The sequence below is a fragment of the Oncorhynchus masou genome, chromosome 31 (genome assembly GCF_036934945.1).
Source record: "Oncorhynchus masou masou isolate Uvic2021 chromosome 31, UVic_Omas_1.1, whole genome shotgun sequence".
Taxonomy (NCBI): Eukaryota; Metazoa; Chordata; class Actinopteri; order Salmoniformes; family Salmonidae; genus Oncorhynchus; species Oncorhynchus masou.
Window position 1 is genome coordinate 41159902 of NC_088242.1, and position 24048 is coordinate 41183949.

Below are 24048 nucleotides of genomic sequence, written 5' to 3' on the forward strand. Positions count from 1 at the left end.
ATGTCCACTAGAGAGGACAAAAATGAATTTCTGCGTTTCCGGAGGATATTTCATAGGCCTAATGTTATCAACTGTCCAGTAGATTAATTGGAATCTTATTTTGCCTTACTACCTACAGACTGACGAGCCTAGAAATTATTTTCCAGCTCTATTATGAGCACGCCACATATCATCAGTGGTTTCCACAAATCAAATCACCTATTACATTTGACGCAGGACGAGTTTTGCTATTCTTTTACTGTTTCTTGACAGAGTCAGTTAGGTGGGTCTTAGGTCTCCAATTTGTCTGTGTATTTTGCGTGGTTTGTAGCCTATTTTGTTTACTTTTGAGTTTGTTTAATTAGTTACATTATTAAGGAAGGTTTGTTATTGAATGGCCTACTGTTGCAAGTGCGAAGCTTGGTCAGAAGAGGGCGCACTCTACCCACGTGCATGCAGTTGTGGAACTTCACTCAGAGGAAGGTTCCAAAAATGAAGCGAGGCAAAAGCCGGAGGCTGACATTTTCTTAAAGGTGTCCGCTGCAGGGAACCCAACGCTGGACAACAAAGCTTTGGAAAAGTCCCTGGAGATTTTTTAGACACATTCAGTAATCCAAGTGCAGCAACACAAAGGACTGCAGAGCGCCCCCCGTTTAGATTCCCTTTGACAGCAAGTGAGTGTGTGTTGCCTGTTCTTACTCTTTCTTTCATTCCTCCTTTAATGCAGCCTAATCGGTCCCTACTTGTAATTAGAGTGAACATCTACCTAGATTAGTGCCTGCCTAGTTTAAGTTACATTGTCTGGACAAATGGGACAGTTACAGTGGGGTGGAGATGTTTGAATGGTGCATGTTTCATGCTGTCAGCATGTATTGGTTCATAGGCCTACTTATCTACAGTATTAAATGTTGCTGCTTGTTAAATGTTTACTGCATGGAGACCAGGCTAAACTACATCATGGCACACTGTTTAGTAGCCAAATTCCTATTCAGCGTATGACTGCTTGGTTTAAATCATTGGCATGATCACCCATGTAATTAAATTATTGTTCCATCACAAGGTAATGATTGGGGTGGACAGATTGATGGGTTAGGAGTTTAGTGTTAAGGTGCTTTCGAATGATTACAGACCTATACAGATGTAATTTAATTAATTAACAAAGTAAGCAGATTTAAAACTACATTCTTTTTTACAATAAAAACCTCAACAAGTTTGTAAATCCTTGTAAGCCATCTATTCCTTCACAAATACACTGCAAGATATCATATTATTGTGACAGAGATAAGGTCAAATTAGTAAGTGCAAAAAGTAGATGGGCCTTTTTCTTGATCATGGTTTTGTAGATGTGTGTATTCAAAACAAAATATCGATAAAACTTAGAGATTAAGGGCCTATATAGCAAATATACAGCTTTAAATGTATCATTTATTAAGTTTTAAATTATGATGAGAGGGAAAGTATTTAGATTAGATAACTGACAAAAAGGAGAAGAGGGGAGTGATAAAAGAGAGGCAAATGTGAAGGAATTGTAGAGTGAAGCAAAGAAAGCAAAAGCAGAAGGGAGAGGGACAAGAGGAGATGAATAGCAAAGGGGCCTTTATGGAGTGGAAGAGGAATGAGGGGAAATTAAAGGGTGAAAACATGGAAAGAGATCATCTGAAATAGTGTCACATTATATAGAAATTGTTCATCTTCTTACGGCTGAAATCCCGTTAACGGGATCGATTTGACAACAGCCAGTGAAAGTGCAGGCCGCCAAATTCAAAAACAGAAATCTCATAATAAAAATTCCTCAAACATACAAGTATTATACACCATTTTAGAGATAGACTTCTTGTTATTAGCACCACAGTGTCCGATTTTCAAAAAGGCTTTATGATGAAAGCATACCGTGCGATTATGTTAGGTCAGGCCCTAGTCACAGAAAAACACAGCCATTTCTCCAGCCAAAGAGAGGAGTCACAAAAAGCAGAAATAGAGATAAAATTAATCACTACCCTTTGATGATCTTCATCAGATGACACCCATAGGACTTCATGTTACACAATACATGTATGTTTTGTTTGAAAAGTTCATATTTATATCCAAACATTTCAGTTTACATTGGCGCGTTACGTTCAGCAGTTCCAAAACATTCAGTGATTTTGCAGAGAGCCACATCAATTTACAGAAATACTTATCAAAAATGTTGATGAAAATACAAGTGTTATGCGTGGAATTAAAGATACACTTCTCCTTAATGCAACCACTGTGTCAGATTTCAAAAATGCTTTACAGCGAAAGCACACCATGGAATAATCTGAGTACAGCGCTCAGAGACCAAAACAAGCCATACAGATACCGGCCATGTTGTGGAGTCAACAGAAGGCAGAAATAGCATTATAAATATTCACTTACCTTTGATGATCTTCATCGGAATGCACTACCAGGAATCCCAGTTCCACAATAAATGTTTGTTTTGTTCGATAAAGTCCATAATGTACGTCCAAATACCTCCTTTTTTTTGCGCGTTTAGTTCACAAATCCAAATTCAGAAGGCGCAGGAACTTACTCCAGATGAAAAGTCAAAACAGTTCCATTACAGTTCTTAGAAACATGTCAAACGATGTATAGAATCAATCTTTAGGTTGTTTTTATCATAAATCTTCAATAACATTCCCACCGGACAATTCCTTTGTCTTAATAAATGAAAGGGAACGCAGCTCGCTCTCGCGCATGACTTAGCTCATGACTTTCTGCCAGACCCCTTAGTTGAACAGCTCTTATTTGCTCCCCCTTCACAGTAGAAGCCTGAAACAAGGTTCTAAAGACTGTTGACATATAGTGGAAGCCTTAGGAAGTGCAATCGGACCAAATTTACACTGTATCTTGGATAGGCAAAGACTTGAAACCCTACAAACCTCAGATTTCCCAATTCCTGGTTGGATTTTTTTCTCAGGTTTTTGCCTGCCATATGAGTTCTGTTATACTCACAGACATAATTCAAACAGTTGTAGAAACTTCAGAGTGTTTTCTATCCAAATCTACTAATAACATGCATATCTTAGCTTCTGGGCCTTAGTAGCAGGCATTTTACTCTGGGCACCTTATTCATCCAAGCTACTAAATACTGCCCCCCAGCCATAAGATATAAAACATTATAAACCGGGTAGTTTGGGTCATAGATAGGGTTGGTTGATATGGCCTAAAAATACTGTTTTCATTTTTTCAAATTCATAGTCGATTCATGATATATATCTTGATTTTCTATGTTTCTGTAATTAAGCTTTGATGTACTATAAAAGGTCAAATACACTGCATTTCAAACAGTCAGAAATAATCAAGGCTTGTGAAATCATACCAAGGTTAAGTCTAAGCTTTTAATTTTACCCCCAATTCCGATCTTGTCTCATCGCTGCAACTCCCCAACGGGCTCGGGTCAGGCGAAAGTCGAGTCATGCGTCCTCCAAAACATGACCCGCAAACCCGCACTTCTTAACACCCGCTCGCTTAACCTGGAAGCCAGCTGCACCAATGTGTCCGAGGAAAAAACGTTCAACTGACGACTGAAGCCGTATCCATATGTACCCATATGGGTCCCCCAGTCACGTCTGGTTGTGACACAACCCTGGGATCAAACCCCAGGTTGTAGTGACAATGCAACGTTGCAATGCAGTGCCTTAGACTGCAGCACCATTCAGGAGGCATGACCAAAATAGCTTAATCTGCCTTTTGTCAATAATCACTGATCTGACTTTCAAGACTATCATTGAAAATGCCATTTTCATTACAAATTTAACCAGAAGCATGCATAATTCACATGGACTAATAATCACTAACATCTTGTAGCAGGCATTGTAGAAAATTAACACAGGTCTCATAAACAATCTCTCAAGCACAAGCCCAGGTGCTACTGAGTAACCAGTTAATCTTTATATTCCAGTTTAGCCAACTTGGATATATTTGCTAGCTAACATATTCATTGTTTTGAACACACCCTTCTGTCCATCTCCTACTGATTGAACAGCATGCTAGCCTGTCCACTTTGTTCAGATATAGAAATCAAGTGGCCTACGTTATTTATCAGAATGAGAATGAGTTGCCAATTCCTTTTAGAATTGTGTTTTATGGTTATTGCACATTTATAAAACACAGACTAGATGCCTAGTATAATCCGTATTTGGTTAAAATGCTGCTAGTGGTATGTGGTACATTGACACGCTCGACAAACTGAGTAGAGCATACATTTCCCATTTCATTGATAGGACTACTCCCATTTAGTAGTGTCTGCTCTGCACGTAATTCGAGGAGTTGAGACATGAAAAGGTTAACGTCAGAAAATTTCATTTCTCTTCTATTACAGTAAAATAATTGTGTTTCGGTGTCCATATGACCGATTCTGTTGGACCAAGCCTGAAATAGCTAGTTGAAACCACTTGTCAGAAAGGAAGAAGTGATCTCTCATCTTTGTTGTTTTGAGTGGCAGGGGAGGGGCTTGGCCATGTGTAAATTGGGAAAGTGCACACAGCACAGAAGGAGTGAAGGAGACGAGACCAAAAAGACAACATGAGAACAAGCGGACTTACTGTAAACGCTAATAAAAAATTTAAAAAAAGATTATTGCATTTAAGCATTTGGAATATTGCTCTAAAACATACATTTTAATTAATCAAGTCAATTTGATATATCGCCCAGCCCTACAATAGTCCTGGATGTTGATTGGCTGAAACAGCAGTTCAGCCGTGTGAAAATCAAACAATGCACGATGGGTATGACATAAATATACTTGTTTACTGTTCTATTTATGTTGGTAGCCTGTTTATAATAGCAATAAGGCACCCCAGGGGGTTGCGGTTTATGGCCAATATTGCTTAATTAGAATGGAGGTTATTCATACAGTCACCTATAGTTGTTAACTATGAGCCTCTCACCCTGAGAAGAAAAGATAGGGCTCAGGAGAGCAGGGGAAGGGAGGGAGATGGGACTGGTTTAAACGTCTCTGTGGGGTAAGATAAATAGGAAAGAATATACACTTTTTCTGCCCTCTGTATTTATTTATTTACTTCTCCTCCACCCCTCTAAACCTGTCCACTATACACTATTCCACTGTTTTTGTGTCATCCAGGACCAAAGTGTGAACATAATTCTCTCGCTGTGTTCTTTACTATCAAGGTGAATATTTTCTGTTGTCCATTGAGCTTCTCCTCTCTGTGTGAGAAGCTGTTTAAAGGTAGACCTAAGGCTCATACATCAGAAGTGGGTGGCAGGTGTATTATGGATCAAGGATTCATTGTTTTCACTCTCTGATTTAACCCTTTACACCAGCACTGTTTGACCCTTCCTAAGAGACAGACAGACTGATGCATACACACCACACACAGATACACAGAGCTATCTCTTTTAACTCATGATCAAACGTTTATAATGTACAATTTTTTCAGGGTTAAGAACCATATTAGAGAATATTAAAATATGTTTCAGTTCAATTAGTTAAAAAGGAACAAATGGATCAGTGGTATACCTAATACTGTTACACCCAGTGGATGGTACATTAAATACAGAAGGAATGTTGATCCTTTTACAATGGAGTTAGGACACGCTAAGGATTCGAACGAACCACATGGGGTGCAGGCCCACAAAATAACGGTGTGTGTAATTATTCATTGCTACAGTACACCTGCAATAACACACCTGGCGGAATATTATGTGTGCGGTGAAAATTAACGGTTTAGAATGAAACCAAACACGCAATTGTGCCCGGTTAAAACCAACCCGGTTTTTAATTAAATAATTAACGTGTACTCTCGCTGACAAAGTATATGCCACATAATATACGACCTATTAACAAATTAACCACGAGGAATAATGGATGACCTAGAGGGGTCTTTATTGATGGATTGCAGTTATTCTTACCCCTAGCCATAGTGAGACATTGTGGGCCTGAAGGGACCGATCTGAAATAGGCCTATAGAAAATGCCTCTAATATCTGAACGTTTTCACAATAGGTCTGTTCTTGGATCATCAACCAAAGACGGTCGCAGAAAACAATACATAATACCCGTTTATTTAATAAGGTTCACTGTTCCCTTGATTGTCATAATACTCATGTCCTATTATGTGGCTGTGCTGGCGTTCCTTGTAGCATCCTGACAGTAGCACAATTTGTAAAGCATCTAATACCTGCAGTATTTGTTGGTTGTAAAACTATACACATTGTTTCGTTTAGATATAGCTCTTCGTTGTGTTATTTAGCCTACTACAAGTTATGTTGAGGCAAAGAACAAGTTGCCTTATTATTTCAAAATGATTTACTCTCTCTCCCTCGCTCTTTGTGGTCGCCAGACGCTCTTGCGCGCAAGGGTGAGAAAATCTGCATTTGATTTTAATGGGGAGTAGTCTACTTTTCAACACTATGGGTGCATTGGTCTCTTTTCACTTGGTCTGAACGGCGCGGGCGAGTGCAGTGTCGCACCCCTGTACTGTGTACTTGCTCATTATATCTGTCGCTATTTGGACAGTACAGAAGAGCCTCTGTTTCTTAACGGCGTTCTATAATGTAGCCTACCTCCGCAGAACGCTCGAGACTGGGCAGACGGGACTCGTCAGTTGTGTTTGGGAAGTTTATATTTTCTTCCAACAGATGCGCATTTTTTTTATTGTTTTGGACCTCAATCATTGCACCGTGTTATCGTTTTATGATTCGCCAATACACCGGTCTTCGGTAAGTTTGATAGTGTCAATTTTACGCATTTAACTGGTGAGTTTATGAAGTCAATTTCAGTCATTTCCAGTAACCTTAATGTTTGTCTGTCTTCACATGCTCTATTATTTAGCTCGCTTTGGGATTTTTTCTTTCTTCTGATATATTATAAGGCTTAGTCACTATGCGTAAAGCACTGTTAATTACGCAGTTGGCGACTTAATATTTATAATAACTCAAGTATTGAGTGAATTCAAGTAACATTATTTCACTCTTGCAGTACGATTTCTAGTTATTATTAAGGTATCCTTATTAGCTTGAAATGATGGCGCAACAGCCAGCCTATAATATGTTCAGATAAAAACGGATTACTGTTAATATTATTGTTGTTTATAGTCATAATAGTATAGTGTAGTAATATTACATTCTCTGAGAGAACCTCTGGACGCACTGAAATGGAAAGGCACGGAGGACAGGTGGGCGAGGAAAGAACGTGGGGCGGGAGATCTTAGCGCGCGGTGTGAACTCTCCTCCGTTTACAGCTGCCGGGTGGGTCCGAGGAAAGAGCAAGAAAAGCAGCCTAAGCAATATAGGTTACAATAAGTAGGCTATGGAGTCCATGTGTTTTAATAGCTCTCCGATGTAGGCCAAGTAGAGATGCCAAACCAAGCAGCACTTCTCGGATCCCGCATTCGACTGTACACCATATGCCAAGTCTCCCAATGCGTTTGTCAATTCTGATGTTTTCCCTTTACAACACTGCGTTCGTATAGACAAACGCATTTAGGCCTATGCAAGATTGGGAAGTTATATTTTCAAGTCTAAATGCTGATACCAACAAGTGTAAACCCGATCAGAATGCTAGTGAAAGGAATTGAAGGATAATATTGATTTGTTCCCGCTTCTGGTTGAGATCAAGTCAGAATTGAAGATTGCTTATGCGATTATTTTATATATATGAATCCAAGTATCGTAGAAAATAGTAATGCATATTAAAAAAGACTCGGGAAATTACTTGGCAAGTTGTCTTGTCTTGACAAGCTTTATTTGGCTGATATGGCACTGAGCATGAGTCCTACGAAACAAAATCACCTTGCAATTATAATTCGGAGGCCTAACTTTTTATCAATGCACAAATCATATAGCCTGCATATGACGCATTAGTAGTGAAACGCAGACAAGCTGCTGGGAGAAAGGTACACCACACCTGCAATAGATGCCTTATATTAAATGCTTGAATTGTGCTAAAGTGTGCCTCTATTAGAGATTAGCGTCAACCACTTCACCCACTTGTCCTCATTCTCCTGGAATGTTGCCGGAAGCTGTCCTGAAAGATGATGTTGTTGATGCAACCTTTATTTGTTCACTGAGATCAAGAAAACATTGATATGGTTCTAAATGTGGTACAATTATTACCTAGATTTTCTTTGTCGAATACAACAACAGCACTTATTCACAGAGAATATCCGTAATTTCATCGGTTTATAAATTAACCACGGTCTTTTAATTGCATCATGTTATGATCCATCAATAACACACAGCTAAAGACTGCGCCAGGAGCCAACAGGGCTCAGGCACACGGTTGTGTAAACTAATCCACAGGAACTTACTCCAGCAGGTTTATAAACGCCTTCTGGTGGTGTGTGTGTGTGTGTGTGTGTGTGTGTGTGTGTGTGTGTGTGTGTGTGTGTGTGTGTGTGTGTGTGTGTGTGTGTGTGTGTGGCCGTATCTTCTGGGAGTGTGTGTGTGTTGCCGTAACGTAAGCAGATCATTTTCTCTTTGCTTTGAAAGGCAGGATTCCTCGGGACTCTTGGCCCCGTCCACCTGAACGAGTAAAATCAACACGTCCAATATATTTTTCTTCTCTGGTTTGAACAGCTTGATGGGGGAAAGGAATGCTGCTGGTTCTTTTCCCCCCTCTTGTTTTTCTCTTATTTCGGTGGGCCTGGGACAGCTGTTGGTTTGCATAAATACATATTTGTAATCCTTAACAAATTAAACAAGCTGATTGGAGTGTTAAACTCAGTCCCACACATTGGACTGAACTTTGACCTTTTATGGAAGAACAGTATCGCAGATTCATTTGATTCATATCTGAACATTTTCATTCATGAATCAATTATGGCCTTACCAATATAAATAAACAGCGTCTATGTTAAGGCTATTATGGCTATCACACTGTTAAATAGCCAACAGTAGCCGGCTTCCACCCGGGTACACAACCCTGTATCTATATACATAGACTTGGAATCACTTGCCGCTTTAATAATGGAACTTGAGTCACTTTAATAATGTTTAAAAACTGTTTACATACTGTTTTACTAATTTCATATGAATATACTGTATTCTATTCCACTGTGTTTTAGTCAATGCCACTCCGACATTGCTCGATCTAATATTTATATATTTCTTAATTACATTATTTTACTTGTAGATGTCTGTGTATTGTTGTGAATCATTGTTCGATATTACTGCATTGTTAGATAATACTGCACTGATGGAGCTAGGAACACTAGCATTTCGCTGCCCCTGCAATAACATCTGCTAAATATGTGTATGTGACCAAACATATTTGATTTGATTTGAATGCCAATGTCATTCTCAAATCTACTGCAGTGTTTTTATACTATGTCTACCGAATGGTTTGACATAGGCCTTCAAAAGTAGCGTTTCACTAGGCCTCAGAAGGAGGGGGGTCAAAAAGGGGGAGGTCCCAATTCTATTTGTACTCTCTTTTTAAATGGATATGCTTCTTAATCTGAAATTCCGAGCACCCTCGGAAATCGAATTAGCATAATCAAAAAATCCCTATAAAAATCTGTCAGTTTAAACTTGAGGTATGATTTTTTTTTTATTGGATGAGTCTCATCCGCAGCATCCGCCTATGTTGAACTTCTGCATCTGCGGTGAAAAGTGACAGAGTGGTGTTTGTCAGACCATGAGATATCACAAAAATGGGGTTTCTCTCAAAATCATCTGTAGCGTGCGCACGGTTTGGCGTATAAACCATTATGACCCCTCTATGGAAAGATGAGGCTCTCACGAACACGATCATATTGGTTGTTTTGCTCTAGGAAGTCAACATGATTCATCTGAAGGTCCCATGGTAACAGTTGAAAAATGAATGGAAATATACAGTACCAGTCAAAAGTTTGAACATACCTACTCATTCCAGGGTTTCTTTATTTTTACTATTTTCTACATTGTAGAATAACTGCGAAGACATCAAAACTATGAAATAACACATATGGAATCATATAGCAACCAAAAAAGTAACAAATCAAAATATATTTTAAATTTGAGATTCTTCAAAGTAGCTATTCTTTGCCTTGATGACAGCTTTGCACACACTTGGCATTCTCTCAACCAGCGTCATGAGGTAGTCAACTGGAATGCATTTAAATTAACAGGTGTGCCTTGTTAAAAGTTCATTTGTGGAATTTCTTTCCTTCTTAATGCGTTTAAAGCAATCAGTTGTGTTGTGACAAGGTAGAGGGGGCATACAGAAGATAGCCCTCTTTGGTAAAAGACCAAGTCCATATTATGGCAAGAACAGCTCCAATAAGCAAAGAGAAATCACAGGCCATCATTACTTTAACCTCTAGCGTCGAGCAATCCCGTATCTGGGAGCGTAATCATAGCCTCAAGCTCATTAGCATAACGCAACGTTAACTATTCATGAAAATCGCAAATTAAATGAAAGAAATATATTCACTCACAAGCTTAGCCTTTTGTTAACAACACTCATCTCAGATTTTCAAAATATGCTTTTCAACCATCGCTACACAAGCATTTGTGTAAGAGGTATTGATAGCTAGCATAGCATTAGCCTAGCATTCAGCAGGCAACATTTTCACAAAAACAAGAAAAGCATTCAAATAAAATCATTTACCTTTGAAGAACTTCGAATGTTTTCAATGAGGAGACTCTCAGTTACATAGCAAATGTTCAGTTTTTCCAAAAATATTATTTGTGTAGGAGAAATCATTCCGTTTTGTTCATCAAGTTTGGCTAAAAAAAAAACAGAAAATTCAGTCATTACAACGCCAAACTTTTTTCCAAATTCACTCCATAATACCGACAGAAACATGGCAAACGTTGTTTAGAATCAATCCTCAAGGTGTTTTTCACATATCTTTTCGATGATAAATCATTTGTGACAGTTGCCTTTCTCCTCTGAACCAAATTGAAAAGTGCACGCAGCTGGAGATTGCGCAATAATTTTGACGGTGGACACCAAGCGGACACCTGGTAAATGTAGTCTCTTATGGTCAATCTTCCAATGATATGCCTACAAATACATCACAATGCTGCAGACACCTTGGGGAAACGACAGAAAGTGTAGGCTCATTCCTGGCGCATTCACAGCTATATAAGGAGACATTGGAACACAGCGCATTCAAAATCTGGGGCACTTCCTGTATGAAATTTCATTTCATTTCCTGTATGAAATTGGTTTCGCCTGTAGCATTAGTTCTGTGGCACTCACAGACAATATCTTTGCAGTTTTGGAAACGTCAGAGTGTTTTCTTTCCAAAGCTGTCAATTATATGCATAGTCGAGCATCTTTTTGTGAAAAAATATCGGGAACGTTTTTTTATCCAAAAATTAAGAGTGTCCCCTATATCGAAGAAGTTAAGACATGAAAGTCAGTCAATGAAGAACATTTCAAGAACTTTGAAGGATTCTTAAAGTGCAGTTGCGAAATCCATCAAGCACTATGATGAAACTGGCTCTCATGAGGCCCACCACAGGAAAGAAAGACCCAGAGTTACCTCTGCTGCAGAGGAGAAGTTCAATAAAGTTACCAGCCTCAGAAATTGAAGCCCAAATAAATGCTTCAAAGAGGTCAAGTAACAGACACATGTCAACATCAACTGTTCAGAGGAGACTGCATGAATCAGGTATTCATGGTTGAATTGATGCAAAGAACCCACTACTAAAGGACACCAATATGAAGAAGAGGCTTGCCTGTGCCAAGAAACATGAGCATTGTCTTGGCTGTGTGTTTAGGGTAGTTATCCTGTTGGATGGTGAACTTTCTCCCCAGGTCCTGAGCGCTTTGGAGCAGGTTTTCATCAAGGATCTCTCTGTACTTTGCTCTGTTCATCTTTCCCTCGATTCTGACTCGTCTCCCAGTCCCTGCCGCTGAAAAACCCCCACAGCATGATGCAGCCACCAACCTGCTTCACCATATGGATGGTGCCAGGTTTCCTCCCGACGTGACGCCTGGCATTCAGGCCAAAGAGTTCAATATCAGTTTCATCAGACCAGAGAATCTTGTTTCTCATGGTCTGAGAGTCTTTAGGTGCCTTTTGGCAAACTCCAAGTGGGCTGTCATGTGCCTTTTACTGAGGACTGGCTTCTGTCTGGCCACGCTAACATAAAGGCTTGATTGGTGGTGCTGCAGAGATGGTTGTCCTTCTGTAAGGTTCTCCCATCTCCACAGAAAAACTCTGGATATCTGTCAAAGTGACCATTGGTTTCTTGGTCACCTCCCTGACCCTTCTCCCCTGATTGCTCAGTTTGGCCGATGGGCCAGCTGTAGGTGGAGTCTTGATGGTTCCAAACTTCTTCCATTTAAGAATGATGGAGGCCACCGTGTTCTTGGGGACCTTCGATATTGCAGACATGTTTTTGTACCTTTTCCCAGATCTGTGTCTCGACACAATCCTGTATCTGAGCTCTACGGACAATTCTTTCGACCTCGTGGCTTTCTTTTTTGCTCTGACATGCACTGTCAACTATGGGACCTTATATAGACAGGTGTGTGCCATGTCCAATCAATTGAACCACAGGTGGATTCCAATCAAGTTGTAGAACAATCTCAAGCATGATCAATGGAAACAGGATGCACGTGAGCTACATTTAGAGTCTCATAGCAAAGGGTTGGAATACTTATGGAAATCAGATAATTCTGTTTTTCATTTGTAATACATTTTCAAAAATAAATAAAAAACTGTTTTCGCTTTGAAATTGTGGGTTATTGTGTCTAGTTTGATGAAGAAAAAAAAAGATTGAGTCCATGTTAGAATAAGGCTGTAACGTAACAAAATGTGGAAACAGTCAAGGGGTCTGAGAACTTTCCCAATGCAGCGTATTAAAGAAAAATGACGGTCTTCATCCATAACCGTCAGTTACATGGTTATCCCATTACATCACAGCCCTGCTTTTCAGTCTGGAGGGGTGTGTGTCAGTGCCAGCCGGATTTCCCTGTTTTAACTTCTGCTCATCAGTGTGAAGCCTCGCTCCCCATCCCATAGGAGGATCCCGGGCCAAGATTCCAAAGCTCAATTATTCGTCAGTGTGACAACTCGCGCGCCCTTTCCCTTGGGATGATGCCGAGATTGTAAAGCGCCATCCCATCACTCCCCATGCCCTGCCAAGTCCGCATTTGTCAACCGCACACATTTCCTCCAGATGCAGAAGGATGTGTGTGTGTGTGTGTGTGAGGTCTGTGCATGTGTGTGCTTGTTCTCAGGTTGCTATCTAAAGCATTTTAAGGTTTAACAGTTGTTTTATCTCAACTATCGATAAATGCCACTAGTGTACACATGCAGGTGTTTTAGTTCTATCCAAATTAATCCAATACTTCCCTCATATCTTCTCTTCTCCTCTGGCCCTGGGGGCTGCCATGGCAACATGGAGCAGACCAGCTTGATGGACTGGGAGGCCCTAGGGCCACTCTCTCGCCTCCCGGCCATGCTCTGCAGTGTACCATTACCCTGCTCCAGCCTGAAAAATGGACTTCACCATCGAGCCTTGTGAGGAAAGGGTGGGAGAAATTGGGACGAGGAGGAGGAGGTGGAGAGGGAGGAGAAGAGACAAGGGGAAGGCTGGGTTGTCCGATGATTCAGCCCCCGCCTTCAAAAGCCCTGGTACCCCTGATAATGTATGGGTCTCCATGTGTGTGAGTGAGAGCGCATGTGTTTGTGTGATTGGGTGTGGTGAGCCTATGTGTTTGTGCGTGTACATGTGTGCGAACGCTAATAGTATTTTGAACTCTTAATAAAATGATTTGTGGTTTCCTCCCGACAGTTCAAAGTGGCCCAGCTAGCTTCTGGCTGTGAGAAGTCTCTTGTGCAATGGAAAAGCAGTTTGCCTGTCGGAGGGCTCGGGGAGAAACCGCAAGCCTGCCTACCACAGAGCCAGGCATCAAAGGGCTTTGAAGCACACACCTCGACACCCCTCTCTGGAATAGGCCTATATGCCTTACATGTAGTCGTCACTTATGTCTCGATATTGTGAGATCTTCATTTAGAAGATCCCGATGGGAAGTATTCCGTCTTCTCTCTGAAGTCTCACACAGCAGTGGGTGTCATCAGTCCCATTTGAGTACACATATAGGGGGAAATACACAGTAAATCAAATCAAATTTTATTTGTCACATACACATGGTTAGCAGATGTTAATGCGAGTGTAGCGAAATGCTTGTGCTTCTAGTTCCGACAATGCAGTAATAACCAACAAGTAATCTAACTAACAATTCCTAAACTACTGTCTTATACACAGTGTAAGGGGATAAAGAATATGTACATAAGGATATATGAATGAGTGATGGTACAGAGCAGCATAGGCAAGATAGTAGATGGTTTCGAGTACAGTATATACATATGAGATGAGTATGTAAACAAAGTGGCATAGTTAAAGTGGCTAGTGATACATGTATTACATAAGGATGCAGTCGATGATATAGAGTACAGTATATATGTATGCATATGAGATGAATAATGTAGGGTAAGTAACATTATATAAGGTAGCATTGTTTAAAGTGGCTAGTGATATATTTACATCATTTCCCATCAATTCCCATTATTAAAGTGGCTGGAGTTGAGTCAGTGTCAGTGTGTTGGCAGCAGCCACTCAATGTTAGTGGTGGCTGTTTAACAGTCTGATGGCCTTGAGATAGAAGCTGTTTTTCAGTCTCTCGGTCCCAGCATTGATGCACCTGTACTGACCTCGCCTTCTGGATGATAGCGGGGTGAACAGGCAGTGGCTCGGGTGGTTGATGTCCTTGATGATCTTTATGGCCTTCCTGTAACATCGGGTGGTGTAGGTGTCCTGGAGGGCAGGTAGTTTGCCCCCGGTGATGCGTTGTGCAGACCTCACTACCCTCTGGAGAGCCTTACGGTTGAGGGCGGAGCAGTTGCCGTACCAGGCGGTGATACAGCCCGCCAGGATGCTCTCGATTGTGCATCTGTAGAAGTTTGTGAGTGCTTTTGGTGACAAGCCGAATTTCTTCAGCCTCCTGAGGTTGAAGAGGTGCTGCTGCGCCTTCTTCACGATGCTGTCTGTGTGAGTGGACCAATTCAGTTTGTCTGTGATGTGTATGCCGAGGAACTTAAAACTTGCTACTCTCTGAGAAAAGTACCCAATTGTCATACTAAAGTTATGATACCTTAATAGAAAACGTCTGAAGTCAAAGTGTCACCCAGTAAAATACTACTTGAGTAAAAGTAAACATACCTTAATAGAAATTGTCTCAAGTCAAAGTGTCACAGAGTAAAATACTACTTGAGTAAAAGTAAAGATACCTTAATAGAAAATGTCTCAAGTTAAAGTGAGTCACCCAGTAAAATACTACTTGAGTGAAGTCTAAAAGTATTTGATTTTATACTTAAGTATCAAAAGTAAATGTAATTCTTCAAATATACTTAAGTATCAAAAGGAAAAGGAAAAGTACAAATCATTTCAAATTCCTTATATTAAGGAAACCAGATGGCGCCATTTTCTTTTTTGAATGAAAAGCCAGGGGCACACTCCAACGCTCAGACATCATTTACAAATGAAGCATGTGTGTTTAGTGAGTCTGCCAGATCAGAGGCAGTAAGGATAACCAGGGATGTTCTCTTGATAAGTGATTGAATTGTAACATTTTCTAGTCTTGCTAAGAATTCAAAATGTAATGAGTACTTTTGGGTGTCAGGGAAAATGTATGGAGTAAAAAGTACATTATTTTATTTCGGAATGTAGTGAAGTAAAAGTAGCACAAAATAGAAATAGTAAAGTAAAGTACAGATACCCCCAAAACGACTTAAGTAGTACTTTAAAGTATTTTTTACTTAAGTACTTGACATCACTGGAAATACAGTATGTTAACTTTATATAAAAGTGGATCACACTTTGACACTGGCTATAATTTATTTTGGCTAAGTCTAAACCGCCACTACGTTATGAAATGAACAATCCTCTATCTCCTCATTAACGAAGGAACATTTCTCCAGGATTCCCGTATAAAGCATAAAAGAAACTCAGGGATGAGCTTAAGCCCTTGTTCTTGCCCAGACTGATGGGGGGGGGGGGATTTGTAGGCCTATTGGCAACATTTTAAAGTCTGGACTGGCAATATTCAATTGTCTCTCTCTCTCTCTCTCTCTCTCTCTCTCTCTCTCTCTCTCTCTCTCTCTCTCTCTCATTCTCTCTCTCTCCCTCTCTCATTCTCTCTCTCTCTATCTCTCTCTCTCTCTCTCTCTCTCTCTCTCTCTCTCTCTCCCTCTCTCTCTCTCTCTAACTCTCCCTCTCACTCAGCCACTCACTCATCCAATCTCCATAAGCTCCAAGGAGGAAACCACTTTAGACTAGTGTGTGTTGGTGGGAGTCTGTTGAGAGTAGGATGACATTTCCCTGACACTGATCTAAGGTCAGTTGTGTTGTCTAACCCAACCTCCCCCTCTTTGCCCCCTAATGTTTGACACGTGAGTTGACATTGTGCCATGCTCGCGGTCTCATATCCTTCCCCTTCCCCTTCAAACCCTCCTCCTCCACTCCACAGACTGTTACTCACAGAACAAAAACACTGAATTTACAGAAATATCTAATGAACAGAAAATACCTCAAACATGTGATATCAGCAGTTTTGCCTCCCTTTGTAGTGGCGTGTAACACAGAGAACCCTAAGTTTAGTACAGCTTCCTGTCTGGATCTATGAGAAGTGGCCTGACCTGAGGTTCTGCCTCCTCTCCTTTCCTCTCCTCTTAGTAGTTCTGGATCAGGTTCTGTTGTTTTAAAACTGCTGGCCAGGAGAGCAGGCTGGGCCGCAGTGGCTGCATTCCTCTCCTGGGCGTTCTTGCTCTCTCAGAATGATGAGAAGGAGGGCGAGAAAGAAAAAAACGGATCGCTGCCCCTGAAACCCACCTTCAGTGGCACACTGTGTCTGAGCTATGGTCCAGGGCTGGGGGACAGTGGGGGGGGGGGGGGGGTTCCCTCAGATTCAGAGCAGACTCAAGGCTTTTCTGAATTTGTCAGTGATGCCCCTGCTAATGACACACTAGCTGTGAGAGTTGACCCCCTTTTGCCCCCCCCTCTCGCTCTCATTCACTGCTAATTAATACCAGAGAGCCACACTGAGACCCCCTCATTTTCTTTCTTTATTTAACATTTATTTAACTAGGCAAGTCAGTTCAGAACAAATTCTTATTTACAATGAAGGCCTACCAGGGAACAGTGAGTTAACTGCCTTGTTCAGGGGCAGAACAACAGATTTCACCTTGTCAGCTCAGGGATTCGATCCAGCAACTTTCGGTTACCGGCCCAATGCTCTAACCACTAGGTTACACCCCCCTTCATTATTGGATTTGGTTTCTGCCACTAGTACCCTTTTACTTGTGGACTGTCAGTCACATTTTTTTACCCAGTGTGTGTTTGTGTTTGTGTGTGTGTTTGTGTGTTTGTGGGGTGATGACTCTGAACCATGATAGACGGTGCACAGTGCCCTCTTGTTCACCAATTTAAAAGTCCTCCACATTTGCCACAACTTCTAACAGACCAATCAGGGATTACTGTACACTGGGTACTGTGACAGACAGCCAGTGGGGCACGGGGCCTCCTCCCAGGGTCATCTGAGTGGAGGATCCCCAAGGAGCTCCATTCAGCCTCATGGTGAGAGAGCCACCTTGCCCAGCATGGGAGCCTCTGACTGGCTATGAGGTGGCTCAGCTGTCCCTCTAGTTCTCCTTCCCCGGTCCATCACGCCCAAGCCAAATTAAGCCTCTCAGCACCTCTCATTTTCCTAATCTGTGTAGTCTGCTAGAGTAGCCACACTTGAAAGAGATACAACTCAACATGGGATGATCTCATGGTAAAATGGCAGAGCTGGAAAAAACTTCCCCCGTAATCTCCCATCTGGGACCACCATATTCCTCGCTCACTTAAACCAAATAAAATGTTATTAGTCACATGCTTCGTAAACAAGTGTAGACTAACAGTGAAATGCTTACTTATGGGTCCTTCCCAACAATGTACAGAGAAAGAACATTTTGAAATAACAGAAAAATAAAACATGCAATAATAAATACACAGTAATGAAAATGTGTCTATATACAGGGGTACCAGTGCCGAGTCAATGTACACGGGTACAAGGTAAATGAGGCAGATACCGACAGTGCTGTGAAAAGTGTTTTCCCCCTTTCTGATTTTCTCAATTTTTTTTAAAAACTGAATGTTATCATATCTTCAACCAAAACCTAATATTAGATAAAGGGAATCTGAGTTTAAAATATATTTACAGTGCAGTGCATTCTGAAAGTATCCAGACCTCTTGACTTTTTCCACATTTTGTCACATTACAGCCTTATTCTAAAATGGATTAAATCATTTTTTTCTCATCAATCTACACACAATACCCCATAATGAGGTATACCCCAAACATTTTTGCTTATGTATCAATAATAAAAAACCTAAAAGACGTTTGCATAAGTATTCAGACCCCTCAGTACTTTGTTGAAGCACCTTTGGCAGCGATTACAGCATTGAGTCATCTTGGGTATGACGCTACAAGCTTGGCACACCTGTATTTGGGGAGTTTCTCCCATTCTACTTTACAGATGCTCTCAAGCTCTATAAGGTTGGATGTGGAGCGTTGCTGCGCAGCTATTTTCAGGTCTCTCCAGAGATGTTTGATTGGGTTCATGTCTGGGCTCTGGCTGGGCCACTCAAGGACATCAAATCAAATTTTATTGGTCACATACACATGGTTAGCAGATGTTAATGCGAATGAAGTGAAATGCTTGTGCTTCTAGTTCTGACCGTGCAGTAATATCTAACAAGTAATCTAACAATTTCACAACAACTACCTTATACACACAAGTGTAAAGGAATAAATAAGAATATGTACATATAAATATATGGATGAGCGATGGCCGAACGGCATAGGCAAGATGCAGTAGATGGTATAGAGTACAGTATATACATATGAGATGTGTAATGTAGGGTATGTAAACATTATATAAAGTGGATTTGTTTGAAGTGACTAGTGATACATTTATTACATCCAATTTTTAATTATTAAAGAGGCTAGAGATTTGAGTCAGTATGTTGGCAGCAGCCACTCAATGTTAGTGATGGCTGTTTAACAGTCTGATGGCCTTGAGATAGAAGCTGTTTTTCAGTCTCCCAGCTTTGATGCAGCTGAACTGACCTCGCCTTCTGGATGATAGCGTGGTTAACAGGCAGTGGCTTGATGATCTTTTTGGCCTTCCTGTGACATCGAGTGCTGTAGGTGTCCTGGAGGGCAGGTGGTTTGCCCCTGGTGATGCGTTGTGCAGACCTCACTACATTCTGGAAAGCCTTACGTTTGTGGGCGGAGCAGTTGCCGTTCCAGGCGGTGATACAGCCAGACAGGATGCTCTGTGCATCTGTAAAAGTTTTTGAGTGTTTTTGGTGAAAATCCAAATGTCTTCAGCCTCCTGAGGTTGTGCTCCATCTGCTGTTTCCTGAAGTCCACGATCATCTCCTTTGTTTTGTTGACGTTGAGTGTCAGGTTATTTCCTGACACCACACTCAGAGGGCCCTCACCTCCTCCCTGTAGGCTGTCTTGTTGTTGTTGTTAATCAAGCCCACCACTGTAGTGTCATCTGCAAACATTATGATTGAGTTGGAGACGTGCATGGCCACGCGGTCATGGGTAAACAGGGGGTATGGGAGAGGGCTGAGAACGCACCCTTGTGGGGCCCCAGTGTTGAGGATCAGCGGGGTGGAGATGTTGTTTCCTACCCTCACCACCTGGGGGCGGCCCCTCAAAGTCCAGGACCCAGTTGCACAGGGCAGGGTCGAGACCCAGGGTATCGAGCTTAATGACGAGTTTGGAGGGTACTATGGTGCTAAATGCTGAGCTGTAATCGATGAACAGCATTCTTACATAGGTATTCCTCTTGTCCAGATGGGTTAGGCCAGTGTGCAGAGTGATTGTGTCGTCTGTTGGCCTATTGGGGCGGTAAGCAAATATGATCCTTGTGAGTGCTACGGGGCGATAGTCGTTTAGCTCAGTTACCTTAGCTTTCTTCGGAACAAGAACATTGGTGGCCCTCTTGAAGCATGTGGGAACAGCAGACTGGGATAGAGATTGATTGAATATGTCCATAAACACACCAGCCAGCTGGTCTGTGCATGCTCTGAGGTTGCGGCTAGGGATGCCATCTGGGCTGGCAGCCTTGCGTGGGTTAACACTGTGTCAGTGGCACTGTATTGTCCTCAAAGCGAGCAAAGAAGTTGTTTAGTTTGTCTGGGAGCAGACATCGGTGTCCTCTACGAGGCTGGTTTTCTTTTTGTAATCCGTGATTGACTGTAGACCCTGCCACATACGTCTCGTGTCTGAGCAATTGAATTGTGACTCTACTTTGTCTCTATATTGATGCTTAGCTTCTTTGATTGCCTTGCGGAGGCAATAGCTACACTGTTTGTATTCGATTATGTTTCTGGTCGCCTAGCCATGATTTGTGCGAATGCTGCCATCAATCCACGGTTTCTGTTTTGGGAAGGTTTTAATAGTCACCGTGGGTACAACATCACCGATGCACTTGCTAGTAAACTAGCTCACAGAATCAGCGTATACATCAATGTTGTTATCTGAGGCTATCCAGAACATATCCCAGTCCACGTGATCAAAGCAATCTTGAAGCGTGGAATCAGATTGGTCGGACCTGCATTGAACAGATCTGAGCACGGGGGTTTCCTGTTTTAGTTTCTGTCTATAGGCTGGGAGCAACAAAATGGATTCAGAGACTTGGATTCAGAGACTTTAGAGACTTGTCCCGAAGCCACTCCTGCTTTGACTTGTGCTTAGGGTCGTTGTCCTGTTTGAGGGTGAACCTTCGTCCCATTCTGAGGTCCTGAGCGCTCTGGAGCAGGTTTTCATCAATGATCTCTCTGTACTTTGCTCTGTTCATCTTTCTCTCATCTTTCCCTAGTCTCCAAGTCCATACCGCTGAAAATCAACCCCACAGCATGATGCTGCCACCACAAAGCTTCACCGTAGGGATGGTGCTAGGTTTCCGGTGCTAGGTTTCCTCCCAACGTGATGCTTCGCATTCAGGGCAAAATCTTGGTTTCATCAGACCAGAGAATCTTGTTTCTCATGGTCTGTCTTTAGGTGCCTTTTGGCAACTCCAAGCAGGCTGTCATGTGTATTTTACTGAGGAGTGTCTTCTGTCTGGCCACTCTACCATAAAGGCCTGTTTGGAGGTGCTGCAGAGATAGTTGTCCTTCTTTGAGGTTATTCCATCTCCACAGTTGAATTCTGGAGCTCAGTCAGAGTGACCATCTCCCTGACCAAGACCCTTCTCCCCAGATTGCTCAGTTTGGCCGGGCGGCCAGCTCTAGGAAGAGTCTTGGTGGTTCCAAACTTCTTCCATTTAAGAATGATGGAGACCATGATGTTCTTTGGACCTTCGATGCAGCAGACATTTTTTGATACCCTTCGCCAGATCTGTGACTCGACACAATCCTATCTCAGAGCTTTACAAACTTTACGGAAATTCGTTCGACCTCATGGTTTGGTTTTTGTTCTGACATGCACCGTCAACTTTAAGACCTTACATACACAGGTGTGTGCCTTTCCAAGCCATGTCGAAATAATTTAATTTATCACAGGTGTACTCCAATCAAGTTGTAGAAACATCTCAAGGATGATCAGTGGAAACAGAAGCTACATTTTGAGTCTCCTAGCAAAGAGTCTGAATAATTATGGAAATAAGTATCGCTTTGTCATTATGAGATATTTTGTGTAGATTGCTGAGGAAAATGTTTTATTTAATACATTTTAGAATAAGGCTGTAACGTAACAAAATGTGGAAAAAGTCAAGGGGTCTGAATACTTTCCGAAGGCAAGTTCATATACTTATTATATTTATTTAATTAACAAGTTATGCAACACCCAATTCCCCTCTGTGAAAAAGTAATTGCCCCCTTACACTAATTGTTGTGTTATTTGTTTTCTCAGGTTCCCTCCATCTAATATTAGGTGTTGGTTGAATATTGAACAACATACAGTATCAAAAATGTGCAATAGTAGAGAAAATGAGAAAAGGGGCAAATACCTTTTCACAGCACTTTCCATGTAGCTGGTAACAAGTGACAGATAATAACCAGTAACGTATATCTCGCTCTCTTTCTCTCTCTCTCCTCTCTCTGTCTCTCCACTCTCTCCTCCTCATATTTTTGTTCTATCAATTGTTGATTGAACCTCTTAGGCTAAACCTATTGGATCCATTCCAATCCCATAAAAGGCTGATACTGTAGTCCTTGTGACTTTGTAAAACCTTGTTTCCAAGTTGCTTAATGTCATCGGCTGATCATTTGGCACGTATCCCACACACATAAAGGCAAATATATCAACCGGGGGAAATACATTGGTTAACCTCGCAGTACTCTGTAAAGCATCTTGCTTCGTTCCTGAACCAGTAAAGCATCTTGTCATGAGTAGCATAAGATTGAAACTGGCCATTTCAGTCCTTACTGAATGACTAGGCACTTTAGCCAAGTGGGTAGAACTGCTGTCTTGAGTAGGTTTGTGTTTTTAGGTGATAGATTTGAATTTAACCTGTAGGACATGACATGTGGAGTGCTCCACTTTGTAACAAGTAGCCTCTCCTCAGTAGTTAGCTGTAGCTATAGCTAGCTAGCAGAGCGTTTCCGTGTGGTATTCCCTACTCACAGACATTCGCACAGCTGTCGCTACTTCAACCACATTTAATGAGAGAGTGTCTGCCTCTGTAGAGGATTAAGTGTGGCTTGGGAAAAACACAGTCGAGGCTGAGCGGAGCTGAGAATTTCTTGCTGGAGCTCAAACTTACCAAGGGTTTCATAGAGGTCAACATGCTATGTCTTTTAGTTGACGTCTGAGCTGAGAAGTTTGCGGAATTGGCTCGTACACTTGTCTTCGAAGGTTCAACAGAGAACAGTCAAGTGGAACAATGTCAGTCAGTGACGTTTCCATACTGAGCACAGCTTCTTGTTTAGAGCTAGACTAGAGTGGCTATATGGTGGTTATCTTGAGTTGTTAGCATTAGTGTAGGTTTTTACTATCGGATTATGCGTTGAAAAGCTAGCACATAGTTGCTTGTCTTGGAACTCCCTCTCCCGGATCCGGGAGAATTGTCATCAACTGACACTTATTAGCATAACGCAACGGACAAAAAATATTACTAGAAAATATTTATATTCATTAAATCACAAGTGAAATATATTGAAACACAGCTTAGCCTTTTGTTAATCACCCTGTCATCACAGATTTTAAAATTATGCTTTACAGCCAAAGCAAGACAAGCATTTGTGTAAGTTTATCGATAGCCTAGCATAGCATTATGCCTAGCTATCAGCAGGCACCTTGGTCACGAAAATCAGAAAAGCAATCAAATTAAATTGTTTACCTTTGATGAGCTTCGGATGTCTTCACTCATGAGACTCCCCCAGTTAGACAGCAAATGTTCATTTTGTCCCATAAAGATGATTTGTTATAGCTGAAATACCTCCATTTGTACTTCACGTTTGGTTGAGAAATCCGGTCACGACAACGCCGAAAAATATTCCAAATTAGATCCATAATATCGACAGAAACATGGCAAAGTTTTTTTTATAATCAACCCTCAAGGTGTTTTTCAAATATCTTTTCGATAATATATCAACCGGGAGAGGTGGCTTCTTAGTAGGCAAGAGAGAAACAATGGCCGCACTTGTCTAGTACGCACAAAACACTCTGAGAGCCTCCAGCTGACCACTGACGCAATGTAGTCATTCAGGCTCATTTTTCTAAATAAAAGCCTGAAACTATGTTTTGTGACACTAGACACATTAGGGAAGCCATAGAAAAAGGAATCTGGTTGATATCCCATTCACTGCTCAATAGGGACAATGTCACATTCTGACCCTATTATTTGTGTTATTTGTTTGTTTGAACTGGTCAGGACGTGAGTTGGGTGGGCATTCTATGTTTTGTGTTTCTAGGTTGGTTTTCTGTGTTCGGCCTAGTATGGTTCTCAATCAGAGACAGGTGTCGTTAGTTGTCTCTGATTGAGAATCATACTTAGGTAGCCTGGGTTTCACTGTTTGTTTGTGGGTGATTGTTTCCGTGTCTGTGTTTTACACCACATGGTACTGTTTTCGGTTTCGGTTATTC

The 24048-nt window shown here is 41.4% G+C and overlaps 1 protein-coding gene across 2 annotated transcripts in view; it reads left to right on the forward strand.

Moving 5' to 3' along the window:
• The first annotated feature begins 6411 nt into the window (after positions 1 to 6411).
• Positions 6412 to 24048, forward strand: part of LOC135523946 (netrin-3-like) — a 106223-nt gene continuing 88586 nt past the window's right edge. For both annotated transcript variants that reach the window (XM_064950980.1, XM_064950981.1), the window contains exon 1: positions 6412 to 6680. The gene's annotated coding sequence lies outside the window, so the exon portion shown is untranslated. The remainder of the gene's footprint in view (positions 6681 to 24048) is intronic.